This window comes from Dipodomys spectabilis, unplaced genomic scaffold (assembly GCF_019054845.1).
Source record: "Dipodomys spectabilis isolate Male_0828 unplaced genomic scaffold, ASM1905484v1 ptg000019l, whole genome shotgun sequence".
Lineage (NCBI taxonomy): Eukaryota > Metazoa > Chordata > Mammalia > Rodentia > Heteromyidae > Dipodomys > Dipodomys spectabilis.
Window position 1 is genome coordinate 9,243,277 of NW_024870696.1, and position 22,086 is coordinate 9,265,362.

General features: G+C 36.0%; 1 protein-coding gene across 2 annotated transcripts in view; it reads left to right on the forward strand.

Annotated features, from left to right (window-relative positions):
• Grem2 (gremlin 2, DAN family BMP antagonist) overlaps positions 1 to 22,086 on the forward strand; it is a 93,359-nt gene that overhangs the window by 61,577 nt on the left and 9,696 nt on the right. Inside the window, exon 1 of one of the 2 annotated variants that reach the window (XM_042674548.1) lies at positions 7,468 to 7,529. The exons of the other annotated variant lie outside the window; for it this stretch is intronic. The gene's annotated coding sequence lies outside the window, so the exon portion shown is untranslated. Of the gene's footprint in view, positions 1 to 7,467; positions 7,530 to 22,086 lie in introns of those variants that run through there. 2 annotated transcript variants of the gene reach the window in all.

Here is a 22,086-nt window from a genome sequence, read left to right on the forward strand (position 1 = left end):
CTAAGAGCTTCCCACTTACAGAGTGTTCTAGGTTTGTGTCCAAGAATTTATTGTGCACCTTATATTTCAGCTATGTAAACTTCTTTTTTTAGGGGGGGTTTTCCGGTCATGGGGCCTGAACTCTGGGCCTGGGAGCTGTCCCTCAGCTCTTCAGCTCAAGGCTAGTGCTCTACCACTTGAGCCACAGTGCCACTTCGGGCATTTTTTCCTTTTGCTTATGTGGTGCTGGGGAATCGAACCCAGGGCGTCATGCATGCAAGGCAAGCGCTCTACCACTGGGCCACCTCCCCAGCCCCTATGTAAACTTCTTGATTCTTAGAACATGCAACTTTTTTTTTTTTTTAACAAATCTTTACTCTTACCTGTTAGCTTTGGATAATATGTTTTAATTCTTCCCAATTTATTCACAGTACGTTATTTTCTACTGGTTCTTGAACTTCCATTTCAGACATTTCCCCACTTTTATTCTTGAGATTTATTCCCAATATCTACTTTCACCTCACTTTTCTCCATACCATAGGTATATCTGACTTTATATCTCACAGTGCCTACCATATTATAAGTAGTACTTTTTGCATCTCCTCAATGAATGTGTTCTATATCCTCTCTAGGTCATAAATATCAAATATCTTGCTGTATATAATCTTTACTTGGAATACAAATAAAGTTTAGGAAAGAGCAATGACTTGAAGAATACTTAGGGAAACAATATGAAATTCAAAGAAAAATCCTGTGGACAGTTAACTACAGATTTGAAAATAATTTTGAACAAGAAAGCCTGGGTTTGTGTCTCCCTTGGCTGTTCATAAGTTCTCTCATGTTTAAATATGTGCTCAGTCTTTAAGAATTCCTTCTTTTTGTGCATTATGTAGCAGTGATGTTTATGAAAATAATGTTAGTGGTGGTGATGGTGATGTTGATGCCTTATATGATTCTTGCAAGGATCCACTACCATAACATGGTTACTATAGCACTTATAATTAGTCTTCAGTAATGTCCCTTTCCAATTTTCCTTTCTCAGACCTGTCAGATCACTTTAAATTATGCTTTATAATTGGTTAGTCTTTTTTTCTTTATATATATATGTTTTTATTGTAAAAATACTGTACAGAGGGGTTACAGTTACATGAGTAAAGTAATGAGTACATTTTCTATCCAGCATTGTTACTTCCTCCTTTGTTTTTCCCCTGCCATCCCTTCCCTCCACACCTCCTATTCTTTTAGTTTAAAATTATGGTAAAAATGTAAATCAGTGGGGCTGGGAAGATGGCTCAGTGGTAGAATGCTTGCCTTGAATGCATGAGGCCCTGGGTTTGATTCCTCAGGACCACATAAACAAAAAAAAAAAATAAAAAATAAAAATTTTAAAAACCTGGAAGCGGCACTGTGGCTCAAGTGGTAAAGCTGAAGAGCTGAGGAACAGTGCCCAGGCTCAGAATTCAAGCCCCACGACCAACCAAAAAAGAGAGCGAGAGAGAGAGTTTTCGCCAGGTGCCAGTGGCTCACGCCTATAATCCTAGCTACTCAGAAGGCTGAAATCTGAGGATCGCGGTTCAAAGTCAGCCTGGGCAGGAAAGTCCATGAGACTCTTATATCCAATAAACCACTCAGAAAACCAGAAGTGGCACTGTGGCTCAAGTAGTAGAGCACTCACCTTGAGCTGAAGAGCTGAGGGACAATGCCCAGGCCCAGAGTTCAAGCCCCATAACTGACCTCCCCCGCCAAAAAATCAGTTATATAACTTTAGTTAACTTAGAAAATTCATTAAGTATAAGGCTCAGTTTCATCGTGATGGAAGAGATAGTTGAGACTAACTCAAAACTCTCTTCATATAGGAAAATATTGGTCTGCCCTGTTTAAGTTACAAGTCATGTAGCTTTGTAGAAGTTAGCAAAAATCCAGGTCTGACACTAAAGGATCTACCACTGGCTGTTATTTTCAGTTGTCTGGACTGAAGAAACCCCTGTGATGATTAGGTTTTAGGAAAATAAGAGCACCCAGAATTGTGAGCTAGGAGACAGATACCATGTGGGTGAAGTGGTCTTGCCACATAACCACACTAACTACAATATTCTGTTTCCTTTGTCTGAGAAGCTTTTCTTTGCCAAAGAAAGGAAAAAGGACTCAGTGGAAAATTATGAAATAATGTTACATACAAATCTGATTAAAATTACAGTGATTGTAAACTCTGAGAATAGGCGGACATGTTCTCCAGGCCTGGCATGTAGTGCTGATCATGTGTAATGTCATAGTTTCTGTCTAGCTTTAACTACAATACTTTCTCCCTATTAAGTACTCTTCTAGAAAAATTAAAAAAAAATAATTATGTTACCAATTTGTTTGAGGCAATTGTGTAAGTTTTCCTAAAGAAAAATTAGCGCTATAAATAGAGATAGGGACAACTAAAAATAAAAAATGAAGGTGTCGGTTTGCTCCAGAAAAAAAAATAAAAAACAAAAACAAGCACTATATGGCTGAGAATATTACTTTCTCTTATGGAAATCCAAAAAGAAGTTTCTAAATGATTCTTCCTTGGTTAAGGGTGTTTTCTAATTCTATGCATGCCTTCATAAGAAGATAATTATCACAATGAGTTTTTTAAAAAATATATATAGTAAAGATACTGTACAAAGGGGTTACAGTTACATGAATAAGGTTATGAGTACATTTCCTATTGAGCATTGTTACCCCCTCCTTTGTTTTCCCCCTACCATCATCCCTTCCTTCCCCACCTCCCTAGCTCCTCCCTCCCCCGCGCACACCCCCCCCCCAACCCAGAAGCTGTAAAGTTCGTTTTCAAAATAGTGTCAACCTGTATCCTTATTTCAGCATTTTGTTATTTTCCCTTCCCCTTGTATATACAAGATTCAGGGCAACCAGAATCAAATACAGTGGACAAAGGGTTTATACCATGGGGGAAGAACATACAAAAGAAACAAAAACTCACACAGTACATTATAAACACATTAAAAACAACAGCAACAAAGATAAAACCTCTTGTGTCCCTATTTTGGGATTCATTTGGCTTAACATCATCTTATATGGTCATATGTACATAGCTTTTGACCTTTTCTGCTTGTCTGGTAAGATTATCCTAGATGTATACTAGTTATTGCAAATAATGGAAACCTTGGGACCTATGTTTCTTTGGGCCTGGCTTACTTCACTTAATATGATTTTTTTTCCAAGTCTTTCCATTTCCTAACAAATGGGGCAGTGTCATTCTTTCTGATGGAGGCTTAGAATTCAGATAGATAGATAGATAGTTAGATAGATGTATAGTGGTATATATATATAATGTGGTATATATATATATATACCACATTTTCTTGATCCACTCATCTACTGAGGGGCATCTGGGTTGGTTCTATATCTTAGCTATGGTGAATAATGCTGTGAAGAAAAATACTTGTGCTTATCTCAATGAGTTCTGACCAGACATGATTGGAGACATGAGGGAATAAAGCCATGAATATCATGTACATCCAGCTGTCCATCAAAATTTCAAATTTTGTAAGATTGTCAGCAAGAGGCAGTGTTGTGGTACCATTGTGTTTTTCCATTCAGCTCAAAATTTATTATTTCACACAAGTACTTCATAACTCAACAAATGGCATCCTACCTTTGTCCTTCATAGTCAAGAGAAAAATTCAACAGAGTCTTCCATACATGGCTACTATAGAAAGAATAGCTGAGCTTTGGAATGGTTTATCATGGCATTGTTTATGTACCATTGATCATTTTTTATTTCCTGAGTGGTTTCATTTGGGATTATCCTATATCAGTATGTTAATGATAGAAACTACTATTTAGAATGGAATTGCATGTTTTATATTCTACAAGCTTAAGGTACCATTCTCCTCATAGATGCCACAAATGATCTCCTTATGATCTTTTGTATTCGTGAAAAGACCCATATATTTCAGGGGAATGCAGAGATGTCAGTGTATAAGAAGTATCCAGAGAATACCTTTGTTTATCACATATTCCAAAGATCACTAGGGAGTTTAGAGAAGAAATGAGTCAAGAGTCTTAGAAATCATCTTCTCTGGCTGGTTTCAATGTGTATTTAAGAAATCCTGCACACTTGAACTCTGTTTTAGAGATTCACATTTCATATTAGTCACACCTATGTCTTCCAGAAAAGGGTGTCTACAGCTTTGTTCAACCCTGGTTTACTTAATTTATTTTGCCATAGAAAACTTTTATAGAACTAGCATTCACAAATCATTTTAAGGAGATATTGATCTGTTCTGGTTCCTTAAGAAAATTAGGGTCCAATTAGGTTATCAGTGGGTATTGGTTTGCTAAATGGAACTAAAAATGTTAACTAGCATTTAATGATAATCTATATCCAAATATTACACTGACAAAATCCCCATGCAGTTGAAATTAAGGTTGTCTCTTTATTTTTCTTACTGAATAAGCTATTCTTATTACAGCAACATTGGTAATGTCTGTTGACTATAGTATGTGCAAATAAACCTGAAACAGACCACCTCAGAGGAATTAAGCCTACTTTGACATCACATGGGAAGTGCAATATAAAACACATATTCTTAGAGAGCTTAGGGAAGCTAATAAAGCTAATATATTCCACTACCATTTTTCTAAGTTATTAAAGGCACATGCCCAGAGCTGAGTCCATAGTTGAACATACTTATAAACCCAACATTATGATTATGAATCTGAGCCCAGCCTGAGCTATACAGCAAGGCTATCAAGCATGTCTATTGTAACATTCTGATAATTTTGAAATATAGTGACTAAAGATTTTTGAGTAGATCTAACTTATTTCTGGTAGTTTCTTTCTTGTTCATTTGAGACATCTTTGTTTGCCGTACTGTCTAGTAAGCATGTCAGGTATATGCTTACATTTCTTGGTGGACTTTAGCATCTCATATGAATTGTTATTCTGGAAAAGCATACCACAAGGATATGGCTAGGACCATAAAAACAAGAGCAATGTGGACAGTTCAGCTATTCTGTTAAATTGTGTTACTTTCCAGTTCTAACTTTCTATGCCTTGTCATTTTCTAAATTCACTGATACAAATATGCAACCACCATAGTAAGAAACTACTTTAAGCCATAATCATAGGAAGTTTTGACAATGAAATTTCTACCCAATTTAAATGACCCAATAGGAGGCTCAATCAAGATGGATTACAACGGCACTGTTCGTGTTCTCAATTTCATCAGAAAATCTAGTAGATCCTGACACCTCTACGTATCTACTGTATGAAGGCTGGAAGGGTCCTGTCATCATTAGTAATGGTCAGATGATAAAGCAAACTAAATCTGAAAGGATTTGGATCATGTTTCTTTTTTTTAAACCTGTGGGCAACTTTGGGCTGTTGAACATTGGGATTTATCAAATGCTCCCTTCAAGAAATTCCCAAGTGCCCCATCCTGGGGATGGAAGAGACAGAGATGGAAAATAATTCAGGTTAAATGATTCTTCTTGATGTGGCTTTGGCAAAAGCTTGCTGCTAAATCCAAAGCTCAACTTGGATTGAAAGAGCTGTTCTGAAGCTAGAAAGTCATAAAACTTCAGCAGGCAGGCTGTTTATCATTTCCCTGGCAAGGCCTTGGTAAATCTGGAACTGAGAAGCTAAAATGCTTGGATTTGCACGAAGCCAGCCAGAAAGATATGTTTGTAAGTGAAGATTTCTCTCAGTTACTAGGCATACTGAGAATAAGCTTGGTACCAATTATTTGAACTTTACTTAAATTAATATAGTTTTTGTGTGATTCTTAGCTTGATACAGAGTAAGAAGTATACTCCATTTAAAAATATTTCCATTTCAATTTAGAGACAGTTTTCTTCTTAGAGCTAATGGTGCTTCTTAACTATTAGGGATTAGGGATGGGTGAATAAAGAGTGTCTGACTATTGAGAATCAAGGTCATTAGAGTATAGAATATACTAATTAATAATATTATTGCACAACTACTTCAACAAATTCACATTGTAAAAATCTATCCCAAGGAATTTCAAATTCCCATGAGATATCTCATTGTTTGAGAGTCAATTTATACTTAGGAGTAAAATTTGACATTCAGACAGGTATTTCAATAGAATTTAAATAAGTAAGGTATTTTGTCTTCTCAAAAATTATCAATATATTTTAAATGATTTTAAATTGTTCTAATTGTTTTCATGAAACATTTTAAAGACTTCTTGCAATTCATACAAATGGTTTCATGTTTCATAGAGAGACATATGTTAATAAATAACTGAATCTGTCTAAACCTATCATGATTGCATTTTCCTTTCTTTAATAAAATACATTGAGGGGGGTGGGAGATGGGAAGGGATAGGAAGGGGAAACAAAGGAGTAGGCAACAATGCTTGATAAGAAATATACTCATTATCTTGCTCATGTAATTGTAATTGTAACCCCTCTGTATGGTATTTTCACAATAAAAAATTAAAAACAATACATGGACATTTCACATTGAACTATTAGGTAGAAAAAAATGCCAGTAGATTTTGAACAGGGTTATTCAACCTGCTATGGATACAACTGAGTGGCATGGACAATCTATCCTTTCCCCAAGGTGGATTTAATCTCTTTCCTGCTTTTCTCCTTTATTGCCCAGCCATCTTGCTAGCCCGGACTTTGAGGAGTGCAGTTAGTAAGTATTGCTTAGCTAGTGGAATATGGGTTAAAAGGTAACAAGATATCTGACCCCATCTTAGAGGCTCAAGTTTCCTCCAGCCAGTGCACTTAGGCATCCCTTTATGTGCCAAGAAAAGTAGCTTTAAAATGCAATTTTTAACCTGTCAACTTGCACATCTCTTTTCTTACGGTGGACAAATATTAAAGAACTTTTGCTGCAGCTCAATATTAAAAATGCTGGAAGAACAATGTGTATCTTTCTATTAGATGCTCATGAAGAGACACATCTACAGAGCACAGAGATTTGGAATTGTCTCAAAGACAGCCAAGAGTTAGAGAGCGCCTGGTAGATCAGTAACAGAATATTTAAATCAAAGTTCTTCTTGGGCCATAGCCAGGTTAGAGAAGGAGGCAGGAGAAACCTGATCCGGGTTATGGCAGTGAGGCCAGCAACTGCACCCAGCACCATTTGTACCACTTGACTGCACAACTGAGCAAGCTAGAGAGAACATGACTTTAAATGCTTGCTAGCTTAGTGATTAAAGGCAGAGTAGGGATTGAGTTGCTTTGATTTCTATAGAAACTAGCAGATTAAATGTGGGTGCTATTTGTAAGAAAGATCTTAATTTCAACTGAATTATTGTTAGAAACCATCCAGCTAATGTGTTCTGTATCATGGCATAATTATAAAATATGACTTTTAATGTCTCAGAATGAATTGTCCACCACTTGAGTTCACAATCATGTTATAGAGGTGTGGAGGAAAAAAAATGTGTTCCTCCAAAGATGACTTTACCTTAATCCCTTGATTTGAAAATATGTTTCCATAAATGATAAATAACAGATTTTGCAGGTCTGAGGAAATGAAAGGCCTTGAAATTGGGAGATCATCTTGGATAATACAAGTAAGTGCAATATGAATTTATTAGTTCTTAGAAGATAATCTTTCCTGGCTATGCTCAGCAGGAGATAAGACTATAAAGAATCTCCACTGTATCTAGCTAGCTATATATATATATACATATATATATACATATACATATATAATTATAATTAAAATTTTAAATAAATTAGTGCATACATGCAATCTTACCATACAGGATCCTAAGGCAGGATGCAAGTTCAAAGCCAGCCTTAGCTACATAGGGAAAGTCTACCTCAAAAAATTACTATTATAAAAAAGGCAAGAGAGATTCAACGTTGTTGGTTTTGAAGATTGAGAAAGGGTATCAAGATTAAAGAATGTGTCATCCTCTGGAAGCTGGAAAAGGCAAATAAATAAATTTCCTTCTAGAGCCTCCAGAAAGGACACAGCACTGTTGGACATTTGATTTTAGCCTAGGTAACCCTATTTTAGACTTACTATCTATTGACATCTAAGACAACCAATCTGTTCTGCCTTCAATGACTGAATTTGTGGGAATTCGCAACGGCAGTAAATAAGAACTGAACAAAGGATGATTGCAGGTTTCCAAGGCAGAGCTCTGTCCATATCACTTCACTGTAGTTAACTCAGCATGGCCTAGGTTGACAGCCAGGAGACCCTTAACAACCATGTTAGATTGATGGTAGTAATCTCTCCAAATGAGGGACTCCAGAGAGAAGAGAAGAACCAAACAGTGCCATGCCATACATCCTGTCAGTCTGCTTCCCATCACTGTGCCCAATGTCTACGGTAATCAGCTTTTGTTAAAGCAGGTTTATTTTAGCTAACAGTTTCGGTCCATAGGTACTTGGTCTCATGATTTTGTCCTATGGGAGAACATCTGTCTCGGAGCACTTGATATGGCAATACTGCTTGCCTCATAGCAGCTTGGAAGCAAAGAAAAAGACAGGGTGGGGGCGGGGGCGGGGAGACAGGGAGGGAAGGAGAAGGAGAGGGAGAGGATGAGGGAAAGGGATATCATGTCCAATATCATGTCCCCCCTGGCCTCATTTCTTTCCACTAGTTCCCACTTCCTAAAGGTTCCACCGCCTGTTAGTAGTGCCATAGGGTGCATTTTTATGCTTCCAAAGTACGGGTTTCCTGGAAGATATTTAAGATTCCAGCCATAATATATCACTAAGTAGAGATTCAGCAAAGAGGTAGTGCTAAGTAATGTTGAGGTAACAAATCATGACACTTCCTGCGCAGTGTGAACTTGAAAAATAAGAAGCGTATCCAGAATTCGATGTTAGAGGAAGCAGAGACGTGGAGAATGAGTATGAAAGATTTAGAGCCTCCACCTGCTGGACATGTCACATGTCCTATTACATCTAACTTAGAGGAGGATTATGACATCTGACTTAGATGAGGTTTCTGAGAAAGTGGTGCACAGTGAACCTCAGAGTAATGATGAGTGCTCATGGTCATAGTGTCCTTTGTAACTGGAGTAAGAGGTAAGAACTAGTCCTGCCTGACCCCAAAACTCATGAGCTTCCCAAAACTCTAAGCTATTCTCAATCTAACTGTTCAGTCCCATTCAGCAACATTATCATGATGTTACTCTAGGTTTGTGTTGAGGGAGCTGAGGCTCTGCTGTTATGTTTATTTGGAGCTTGGAACTGGTTTTGAGCACCATGGTAGAAAAACAGGGTACAAAAATGGTCATCAAAAAGTAAACATATTTCAATCTTTATAGCCTTTGTTTTGTGTTATACTGGAGAAGGCCTTCCTTATAACTAGATACTTGATGGTTTTTGTGATCCTTTTCCTTTTAAGTTGAAACATGTCCATGATAGGCTTATATAGTTGTACTATGACTGTTATATTCTAGAGATGCTTTTCCAGTTGTCTCAACACAATTTTTTCATAACTCACAATACTTCACAGTTCCAAAGTGCTGTGACATTTCCTAAATCCCCTTTGTACTTGTGTTTTTCCAAATTCCCTGTTTTATCCCATAAACAAATGACATAGCAATGAACTCTATTAAAAAAAAGAAATTGTAATTCATGCCATTGTGAAAGAGCATAGTATGTGAAATTCTTCTGAAGAGGTCATAAACAGATACTTTGTAAAAAAAAAAAACAACAGATGAGAGTAGATGGTAAACAAAGGAAAGTGACTTACTCTATTAGCATGTGAAGGAAAATTGAAAGAATATAGGCATCATTTTTCACCTGTGGGATTGGCAAAAATACAAATGATAATAGCATAGGATATTGAGAATATTACATTCTTGCTGAATGTATGTGTGGTATGGCTTTTAATGAATACTCTTTGGAAACAAACTGTTTTATAAAATGTCAGCTTCTTCATACAACTACTTAATTTTAAAAAAGAAAGAAAAACACATACAGGGTTTTATCTAATTATTTTTTCTTCTAGGAATCCATATTTAAGATAAATGAAATCACCTATATGTAAGATTTTTCAATACAATTCTACATGCAACTGCAAATTGAAAAAGATTGGAGATTGGTGGCACTGTTCAAAAGGAAGTGTACTCATTACCTGGTTAATGAAACTGTAACCCCTATGTATAGCACCTTTACAATAAAATTTAAAAGAGAAAACATGGGAAGATTACCAGTTGAATAGATCTTCCCAATACACTTAATAAATTACTGAATATATTCTCCAAACATTCACAGTATTCTTTACATATTATCAATCTACCTACTCAGGGTATTTAGAGGTTAGTGGGGAGTAATTTGGGAGAGACAGTAAAGGGGTGCTACTATTCTGAAGTAAGTGCTAAAAATCTTTTCATTATGCTTCACTTTCAGTTTTTGGACTAGGTACCTCTATACACAAATACTGTTGTTTTGTTTGTTTTTTAAGTTATAGCTACATCTTTTTTTTTTTGGGGGGGGGGTCCAGTCGTGGGGCCTGAACTCTGGACCTGGGTGCTGTCCCTCAGCTCTTCAGCTCAAGGCTAGCACTCTACCACTTGAGCCACAGCACCACTTCCGGCTTTCTTCTTTTTTCTTATATGGTGCTGAGGAATTGAACCCAGGGCTTCAGGCATGCAAGACAAGCGCTCTACCACAGAGCCAACTTCCCAGCCCCCATAGCCACATCTTTTGAAAACACATGTAGAAGGAAAAAGTCTTCGTATTTGTTTGTTTCTCTATTGGTTGCTCTTGTTCATTTGAAAAGCTCAAAGGCATCATTGTTTCAACACAAATACTCTCGCCTGGAAAGGTTCTAATGAAAGAATAAACTAGAAGTATGACGTTGCCTTGTATCTTATTCAATCAAGTGGGCTGTTTGGTCTTAGCAAATACCAAAGAAATTAAAGACTAAATTGATAGAAGTTACAAGTGTGTAAGTCAATGTTTTCCAAGGAAGGAGGGCAAACATTCCTATGAAAGAAACCCATCATATAAAGGTGCCTTTCAATTGGAATTGACAGTGGTGACTTTCTCTGAGGACCTTCCCTGAAATCATTTAATCTACTGGACATTATCCATGTTTTGTGGCACCACTACAAAATTATATTTAAAATTAGACCTTTACCCTCTCTCTTGTCACTGTGCCCAAAATTCTTTCCCAAGATAAAGCACTCAGCAGAGTCTTTCTTGTGCCAGCAGCCAAGTTCATTGTGATCAAGATAGGATACTGCTCACAAGTATTGTTCATGTTTTTCCCTGGAAAAGGCAATTCAAGAGTTTATATTTCACTGTAGCTTTTCATTATAGCTAGTGTAAGGTACCTTTCCTATCTTTTCCTGTTCATTTCAGGGATGGCTTTGAAATTTTAATTGTTGTCTGAGGTTTCCAACTACATTTAAAAAATATATCACACAAAGATGCCTATGTAACAGAGATACACATTAAAGACCAGTAACAGGAGTAATAATTGGCTGATTTCAGAATAATATGAAATGCTCTGGGCAAGCTTTCATTAGTACATAGATAATGTTGTAACACATATAATTAACACAAGATGTGTACTTCCTTTGGGACAGTTACTTCCCTTATTGATTTTCCTATTTAAAATGTTTCAAAATGAGAAACCAAGAGAAAGAAAGAGAATGCCAACAGTATTGAAGATAGAAAAATACAAAGCCTCTAAAATTTAAGAGCAGAGGTGAGTAAAGACATCAAGAGACTCATAGGTGGAATGAACTGATTCAAAAATAAATGTGATGTAAGCCATGGCTGTTATGAGTTTATTTTGGTAGAATAATTTATCCTATATTTTTAGATTTTTCAGAAATTCAAGGTCTGAGATCCTGAACCAGATTTTAGATTCTAAGCCAACACAGCCCTGATAATGAGATTTTTTACTTACTAAAACAAAATATGATTTAATAAAGCCTTTAAGTATAAACAAATGAAAAAAATATTTCCATGATTGATGAATCTATAATCTAGGAAAGAAAAACAGTGATGATCTACCAGTTCCTCAAAGCAGCTCATCTATAAGCAAAATATATTCTGCAGTGTCTCATAGTCTCATTTGGTTGTAATTGTTTTGTGAACACAAAAAGATAAGATCATGGTGATTATTTGTCTGACTGTGTTCTGCAGTTTGGGTTCTTATTTTTGAAGGAGAATTGCTTAGATGAGCCCTGTAAGCCCATATCAAATCTTGAGATGTAATTTATGTACTCAACAACTTTAAGAGAATTAGGTTGAGCCTAAAGAACATGTAAAAGGTGAAATATTTATATGATCTGAAGAGAAGACACTATGTTGAAAACAAATTTCACAACTTGGGTGGGGAGGGAGGAGTTGGGGAGGTGGGGAGGAAGGGATGGTAGGGGAAAAACAAAGGAGGAGGTAACAATGCTCAATAGGAAATGTACTCATTACCTTATTCATGTAACTATAACCCCTCTGTACAGTATTTTTACAATAATACATATTTAAAAAGGAACATGCAAAAATGTTAGCCAGAAAAAGAGGCACAGTAAGGGTGGAGAGATGGAGAGACAAGAATAAATCATGACCTTGGAACTCATGCACACACACAAGGAAAAGTGTCCTAAAGTCAGTGGAATTGAGTTGGAATTAATAAATAGAACAAATTCTAATCAATAATTCAAGGACCTTTCATAATCATTGTCTCTTCATTTTGTTTTACATTCCTTTTATGGAAAATGGAAATGAAGTGACTATAGTAAGTCATCAATAAGAACAGCTAAATCTTTCTGTTCCCAGTATATACTAAACAAATAATAAGGATTAGCTGGGCAACTATGAGAAATAAAGAAATAGAAGGAGAACGAAGATTTCATCTCTCACAATCCAAATATTGTTTCAGATTTGGAAAATTAAGATAGCACAAAAGGAAAAGAAATGAAAAGGGAAAAAACTAAATGAAGTTAAGAGCAAGCTGGAATTTCAGAATCAATCCAAACAGGGACATTAACAAGGAGCTAATATTTTGAAAACAGAAAAGGAAAAACCAATTATTTTATATTTTTAATATTACTAGAATTATGTGCCCAATCTGAGGCCATTCAATATATGTATATATGGCTCTCTACACATTAGTGACCTTTGTTAAACTAATACATGAAAAGTATAGCTAGCAATATAAGGAGTGATTCTTTGCCTTCCAAAAATATTACTTTAAAAAATTACTATCAAATTTGTTCATATAGTATGAGCTTTTGATTGAATACCTAAAAAAATCAATCTTTTTTTTTTCCAACTGGGAATCTCTTTCTAAGAAAGCCACTTAGACCATGATCTCTTGAAACTGACAAGTCTATCCCTGCCCCCAATTCAGGAAACATGAAAAGGCAGCAGAGCATCATCATATTCATTAAACTTACATTGAGCCAGAATCTGTTTGATAACCAATTAAAAACAAAAACTAATACACTGTAAAAAAACAAATTAAGCAATATCTCTTACAAAATAAATCCACCAAGGAATAAAAACACCATAGCATTCAGAAAGACAATATGTACTTTGACAGTTTGTCTCCCAACTAGGGAAGCTGAGTAGTGGAAAACCATGAGTGACACATTTTCATCCAAAGCCTTTTTTGATCAAAAACTCCACTGTACGGGCACAACCAGTGAAATGTTGTCATAGAGTGATTATCTATCTATCTATCTATCTATCTATCTATCTATCTATCTATCTGTCTGTCTGTCTGTCTGTCTGTCTGTCTGTCTGTCTGTCTGTCTGTCTGTCTGTCTGTCTGTCTGTCTATCTATCTATCTATCTATCTATCTATCTATCTATCTATCTATCTATGCCTCTTGTGCTCAAGGCTAGCCACTTCTGGCTTTTTCTGTTTATATGGTACTGAGGCATCAAACCCAGAGCTTCATGCATGCTAGGTAAGCACTCTACCACTAGGCCATATTCCCAGCACCTACAGTGATTCTTTTGGGTGATGCATTATTCTTCTGAATGAGATAGAATTCTTTAATCAAACTGTGAACTTCAGTTTATTTATTTATTTTTATTTTTTGCTTTTCACTCCTTTTTCCTCCTCTTCCTCATTCTTTTACAGCACTGGAATTTGAACTCAGGGCTCTTGTTTGCTTGGCTGGCACTTGACTATCTATTCATGACTTTATCCCTGATTTTTTTATTTTTATTTTTTTGCTGATTATTTTCAAAATGGTCCCTCATAGACTTTTCTGCCAGGACTGGCTTTAAACCTGGACCCCGGCCACTTGTGCCTGCTTAGAGTTACCTTTCCTTACAACGCTATATACATAGCAGCTGCAGAAAAATTCAGGCTACAGTTCTCAATTCTAACCTTCTATCATGAAAGAGTTTGCAGCTATAAAGGAAAAAAAAAGAAAGAGAGGAAAAAGAAAATAAAAATACAATATATTGTTCTTTACATTATGTGACCGGAGGGTATTTTTTTTCAGAATTTTTGTGCATCCTTTAAAGAACAAAGCGAAGCATATTTGTTTTAAAATGTTACTTAGAATGCTATTTTACTAATGATTTCATGAGTCCTGTCTCTCCAACGTTTGGTAGAATTTAATATTTTGCAACTGCCATTATTGCTTGTGCACCAACATCTGTCTTAACACTTACAATTGCAGAATACAATCACAGTCTGAATTAACTAGAAGAACTGGCACCTATATGTGAAAAGTAACTCCTTGGTATAGAGTACAGAGTTATGCTGGCATAATTTATGGAAAGCGAGAAACTTTGCCCTTATGGTGAAAGTGAAGAAAAGATTGTGGTTAGTAAAAACTACTGTTTCCTCAGTACCTGTCCCTTTGATCTCAGTTTCTCTGAGATGCCTGTGGTTGAACCTACCTTGGTATGGGAGGAGGGATGATTATGCAGTAAGTCTATACCTTAGAACTCCTCTATATTCTGCAAGCATTGTATGTGATCCTACTTATCATATTGTTTCCAATTTTTAATTGTTTTTAAACAAATTTTTTAGACTTTCAAATCTTTTCTCTTGAATGTCATGAGATTTTGCTGAGCAGTGTGCTGTCTCCAGTAGTCAGTGTGTAGTTGAGGAACTACTATGTAAAGTCATTTGAAACTTGGTAAAAGTTTGCAGGGTAGGGACCTGGGGAGGAGTTGCTGGAACGGGAGCCTAGGCAGTCTAGCTCCAGGGTCCAGATTCACCTTTGCCCTGCTTGATCACCATGTTCTAATATACTACACCTTGAATTGTGTTGTGCACTTGATCCCAGAAATCATACGAATACCCACCATTTAGATTTAGAATCGAGATTTAGTTAATATGATGACTCTTTCGGTTTCTGACATTAAAAATCTGAAACTTCTCATGCTTGGGGAAATAGTATAAACCAGAGGAAAGAGCACTGTTTTTGTTGCTCAGCTCTGGAAAAGAGATTGCAATGTGAGAATCAAATCAACATTTGTTTGGAGAGGCACACTTCCTGGAAGTCCTACGAAAGCTTCTTTTCTGATTACTCCAAATGTGTTTTTAAAATTTCCTTATAAATGAGGACAAAACCATCATCATTTATAATGTAATCCCCAGGGAAGATGAGTAAGCTTAGTAAACAAAATAGCTAATATACATTGAATGCTTTATTTTGCAAAAGAGAAAATAGACTGCATTTTCAATATGAAATCTATTCACCAATGATTTGTCCAGAATTTTGAACTTGCAAATCAGACCTGGGAATTCTTGGCCGAATTCTAATTCTAGAGAATTAGTGTTAGAGATAGTTCAATGACCTTGGTTCTAAACCAAGCTTCCCAGAAGTCTTTGGATCATGCTGGGGGCAGGTAGGAGCTGCATGGGAGGTCTCTCAAAGCAAGGATCTTTCTCATTAGAAGGAAGAGCCACGATTTCAATGACTGAGATCTTGAAACCTTTCGGAGCCAGAGCAGCCATCACTAGTAATTTAGCATCAACTCTGTGGTTTCATGGTGGTTCTTTTCATGTTCAAGAGGGGGAATCATTCAAACAATATAGTTGGTTTGAAATGTTTCCAGAGCCAATGCAAACATCAAGTGGGCTGCCCAGAAACCACACATTGTTTCCTTCAGACAAAAGATAATGATACACTAATGAGTTTTACCCTTTATTGCCCTCTCTGGAACTGAGCCCCAGGAAGAAAACCCACAAAAACCACACAGCTAGTCCCAACATTTACAATATTTTGCAATGACCCCATTCCCTTTTTCTTTAAATGCTAGTACTTGTGTTAAGTGTTTGTGTTGTTTAACTCATATATCTTAACCTCACATCATTCCCAAACTGCCCTCCTAGAGAGAGAAAGGAAATGAGAAAATGAGAAAGAATAAAATCCTCGCTGGTAATTCAGTACCTCCAAGGACTTAAAGTGCTTCCAAGATACCATTTAACTCACCCATTTTCATTTCATTAACTAAAAGGGGGTAATTAACAGTGATTACTATTTTAAGCTAGGGAGAGAGAAAGTGGTGCAAAAAGAAATTAGACCCACAGTGTTTATGTAATTAAAATCATGTAGGAAATAATCAAAAATAGAAGTGGCGGAAGTTATTCAATTGATTTAACTTTGTGTATGAAAATATTTGGGTTTGAACTCAAGACATGAACTTGTCTTTTAGCTCTTGAGCTCAAGAGTGATGCTCTACTAGTTAAGTCCGACCTTCACTTCCAGATGTTTGATGGTTGATTGGAGAGAAGAGTCTTATGGACTTTCTTGTCTAGTCCAGTTTTGATCTGGGATCCTCAGATCTCAGCCTCCTGACTAGCAAGGATTACAGAGATAACTCCCTAGTTGATTTTTAAGAGCATGCTTTGTGTTGAGGTTTACAGACTTGTAGAGTTGTTGTTATTATTGTTGTTGCTGTGTCATAGAGGGGAGGGCAAAGCTGTGCTGAAACTGTCCATAGTTCCATTTTATCCTCAGTATTTGTCTTCCTATTCCAGCTACCAACTCAGCATAACAAAATCTCCAAAAGCATCCCTAGTAGATACTATACTTACATCCTCTTATCCCAGATCTCTTTCAAAGCATCTCAGTTATAATTGTTCTTGTGAAAGTCAGCTGTGACCTCTACATTGCCAAATCAATGGGACATTTTTATTTCATTGCCTACTTCATCTCAGGTGCATTCAAAAAGTTGAAAGAGCTTTTCTTGGGTTTTATGACAACTGTTCCTTCTCCTGTACCTTGTTTATTTCTCTGTGGACTTTTTAGGTTGGACAAACAGGCCTTGTGTTCTTGTTCTTCTTTAGTCTCTGTCAATGCATTCCTCTCTATCCTTATATACAAATGCTGCCTCTGCTTAGTGTGTACATTCCCCTCTCCTCTTAATTTTAGACTTCTATTCAGACACTTTACTCTTCTTTCCACTTCTATATCTGATAGACATATCAAAGTTAGCACAGGCAAAGTTGAATTGTGGCTTTCTGTCTTCAGTTCAAAACATTTGCTTTATTCTTACCTCTAATAAAATAGATATCACAATACTTGTATCCCTGAAATCAAATTAGATATTATCACTTTCCTATTTTGAACCTTGTGTTGGCTTCTCACTAAAAATCCAAAGCAGCCTTATGCTCTCCCTACCCCATCAAATCACATATCCATGGGTCTATGCACCTCATCCTGGGTTCCATGTACTTTGTTCACCCTCACTCCCTTAGGCCTAGCCAATATCTGTGTGCACTCACTAGAATATCACTTCTAGAATATGACTGCTAGGAGAATAGGGACCTTCATTACTGCATTCCTAGAGCTTCCCACAGTTCCTGATGGCACATGGAAGGCTCACAGTATTTGTTGAGAATGGATGACTTTCTGTCAGAGACAAATGTCAAGGTGGAACCCTTTGAAGCATTCCACAATTAAGATTGTAGAGAATGTAGAATTTCAACTAATATCGGAGGCTCACTTCATGTAACTGAAGTGAAATACATGATAAAATCTACCAGCAAATTGAACTACTGCGGTGAATACTTCCCATGAAAAACCTTACATGAAATTATTAATATTTATAAATTAAACTTATTTTTATACAATTGTAATATTTAAGATTTTAATTTAAAATATATTTAATATAATTATATAAAAGTATATATAATTATTAATATTTATAAATTAAAAGTATTTATAAACAATGTCCAAAATAAGAAGCAGGTCAGATGTTTTATTACTTTAATTCATTTTCTAAATCTTCTTGCCTAGTTATTATTAAAAATAGCAATTAATCAGGAAGAGAATAAATTTTACTCAATTACAAAAATTCTTACAAATGAAACCCTCTGGCTGTACATTATGCAACAGGAACTTCAGAAATATCTAGATTTAACATTCAGATAAATCTATTATTTGGATAGAATGTGGACTGCAAGGCTCCAAAGGACCTGTCTTTGTAAAGTTTCTGATTCAAAAGTTTTAGGAGATAGGGTGGGATGGAGGGCAAACTTTACATCTTCGTTGGTTAAGAAATCATAAATTTAAGAAAATCTAATCAAGGTTAACAAGTAACTCATTTGAAAATAGGAAAAGGGCCCAGACAATAGGAAAATAAGTGACAATTTTAGTTACTTCCAGAACTCAATTTAAAGAATTCTTCTGAATGATTCTAATTATCTCACCTAGCTTTCCCAGTCACCAACATTGGATCCTTTGGGGCACATTTAAAATCCAAACTATAGCAATGTCATCCTCACTAATATGCATTACTGATTATAGCATTATTACTTGTCAAACTGAAACTTGGAAGCAACCAAAATAGAATAAGTACTTTGAAGATAGATAGGTAGGTAGATACTGGATAATATAATCTTTGAAAATCATTTGTACTTATTTTTGTTATTTGCAGTTGAGCTTTTGAAGCTGAGTGTAAGTAAATTAAAGATACAATGATTTACTTTTTAAAAAGTAACATACATTAACTTGGAGTATACATATTACCACTCTCCACTCAATATGAATGTCCTTTTTTTTCTCTTTGAAGAATAAACGCAAAGCCTTCATTTATATATTTTCCTCAGCAATAAAGATCTTGTGCTCTGAACCAATTGCCTTTTTGTGAGAAAAATACTTGAATTTTGTTCAGTTACATTTTTTAATATTTTTGCTGTAGAGATACTGTACAGAGGGGTTACAGTTACATGAGTAAGGCAGTGAGTACATTTCCTATCAAGCATTGTTACCCGCTCCTTTGATTTTCTTCTACCATCCCTTCCCTCCCCACATCCCCATTTCCTTCTTCTCACCGCCCCCCCCCCAAAGTTGCAAAGTTCATTTTCAACATAGTGTCTTGTACATCTATCTCAGGTTTTTAACCAAAATAATCTACTTACTATATAATTTAAAATCAAGTAGAACTTTTGAGATTAGATTAGATTTAGAGAATAGTAGAATTTTTTAGTAGATTTTGGAAAGTAGATTCTTTTAATAAAGTAAAATTCACAGAATATAAAATTAGCCACTACTGCCAGTCAAATATTAACTGCTTCTCTCGTTCCAGCTGCTCTGAAGATTGAAGCCCAGAGTCCAGCAGTTTAAGATAAGCCAGAAACATCACTTGGAAACAGAAATTAACCTTGAAATACAAAACTCAGGGGCATTTAGTACATTTGCAAAATTTTGTGACTATTAGCTCTATCTAGTTCCATAATGTTTTAAATTGCTACAAAAGGAAACCGTATATCAAGTAAACAGCAGATGGTGGTTGTTAGGGGGTAGATGTGGGGTATACAACTAGCTCAGCTATTTACTGGATACAGCCTGAATATCATTTTTAAGCAATGTTTTTCCTTTTACAAAATGATTATTTTGATTATGACATTTTCATTTGTGTATGTAATAAATTTGATCATATTCACCCCCCATAGCCACAGTGGTCAATGTTTAAAGTATTGTTTTAGGTTTTACCAAAAGCATGTAAAAAGAAGACTACTTCCTTCCCTTACACTCCCAGCCTATCTGATCACTGGCCTTCATTTTGCTCTGATGCATCCCTGAAAAAAGCCCAGTTGAGACTTCCATACCATAGGCTGTCATATGTTTGTCTTGACTCTTGGGGATTGTGGTCATTCAGTGGAAATGTGCCTCAGGAGCAAAGGTCTGCTGAGCTTGTGCCAGAAAGAGGCCACAGGTTCCCTCCCAGATAATGTTCTCTCCAGCAAAAGTATCACTTGACATCTATCACTTCCATCAAGGGTACTTCCACTAGCAAACATGTACAATTTCCTTTACAGTAAATTCCTTATAAAGATTTCCATATACAATTCCTTACAAGGCCCCTTCTACCATAATAGATCCTAATAGCATTTTAAGCTGCTAGTTAATATATGATCCCTGAAGGAGACCTGAACTTCATGAAAAAGTAAAGGGAAGGAGGGACAAGAAGGTCAGGAGAATCAAGTGAGTCAGTTCTTGGTCAGAGTTCTTCATGCTGTTAAAGATCAACATCCCAACATCTGTGTGGCTAATTCTGAGTCCCTAATTCATCAATGCAAGAGCCTGTCCTAAAATGGTTTTATGTAGAGCACAGAATAATAATAAAGGAATCCTAAGTAAAAACACACATTCCAATTCATTGCAAATCAGTTTCTTCACATTGTCCCGTCACAAACCATTAAAGAAGTCCTCTACTATAAACACAGGAAAATTGCTCAAAGAAGAAATAGTAGATCTAATTCTCAATTAGCTTGAACATTGATTGCCTTACTCTCTGGTCTTCATTAACGAAGACATAATTAATGAAGTTTGGCCTGGCCAGGAGACCAGAGCTCAAATTATTATATTTTAGAAAAATAATCTATGCTCTGCTTTGTAGAGTAAGGAGTGCATATTAACAGTGTCCTTTTTCGGGTTCAAACTCAAATCTTGGATGTCAGAATTCTCTCAGTACACTTACCTGGAATTGTTTTGGTATGTGTGGTTTATAATGAAATTTGAGGATCACACATATAAAAGAAAGTCTATTGATTTTGAATTTCATATCTATATAATCTATAATACAGTTTTCTTTGTGGAAAAGAATGAGTCATGTTCGTGTTCAGAAACAACAAATCAAAAAATATTTAGTAAGCTTGGCTAAAGGTATAACTGATTCTGTTTGATGTTAACAAGAACCATTCTCTGTGAATACTTCAAAAGTTCAATGAAAGTCCATTTTATTTACATTATTTATAATTAGGCTGATCCAAAGGAAGATCTAAACAGAGAGTTATAAAAAGCAGAATGGACCCACGTGCAGTCTGTAAATATTTGCTGCATGAATGGTACACTTAAATTTGCTTTATTTTCCAAATAAAAGGCAAAGGAATGATGCCTCTGACCTCCCAGTCTTTTCCTTTCTCAAATATCAGTTATATTATGGCTCTTTGGATACTAGTAAGAACAACATCTGTAATTGCTAAAAATATTGGATATTCATTCATTTATCCAGTAAATATTTATCCGTGATCTGCTGTGTAGTGGGACTTGTGTTTAATTCTAGTAATGTGGTGGTGAGCAAAACAGCATTGGTTTCTAGTGAGCTTTTCCACCTAAAGAACTAGTAAGTTGGGTATGTGAAGAGATTATTTGTGAAACAGAAGATAACTCAGAAATGAAGACAGATCTTCAACTTCATGGACCTGCTTGGTACTTACCTTATTGTGCTCAGCATTTCAAGATGATTTCCCTTGGATTTTTAGGTTGTAATTCAAAGTATAAAAAGGAAAAAAAAGTTAAATGTACATAGCTGGAAAACACAGAGATACAAAGTAGATGGGTGGTTGTTGAGAGCATGTGGGAGGGTAGGGGTACATAGCAGAGTACAGAGAGAGCTAGAGAATGGCCACTTCATTTTGGGAGCTTCTTGGGGACTCATAGGAACCAATGATTGGAGGCTTTAAATAGTGGATTCAGTGATGTGTAACTTATATCTTAGTAAAATGTTCAGAAAACAGAATGTCTGGAGAGGGAGAGTTAAATGGTGGAGCATCTGCTTAGCATGTACCAAGGTCTAGGCTCAATCTTCAGCACCAAAAGGGGGAAAAAACAAACAACAACAACAACAACAAGAAAGAAGTTTTTATTCTCCCCCATGATTGCACTTAATACACTCAGAGTAGATTGTTAAATATTTAAATGGTGGAAGAATTATGGCTTATCA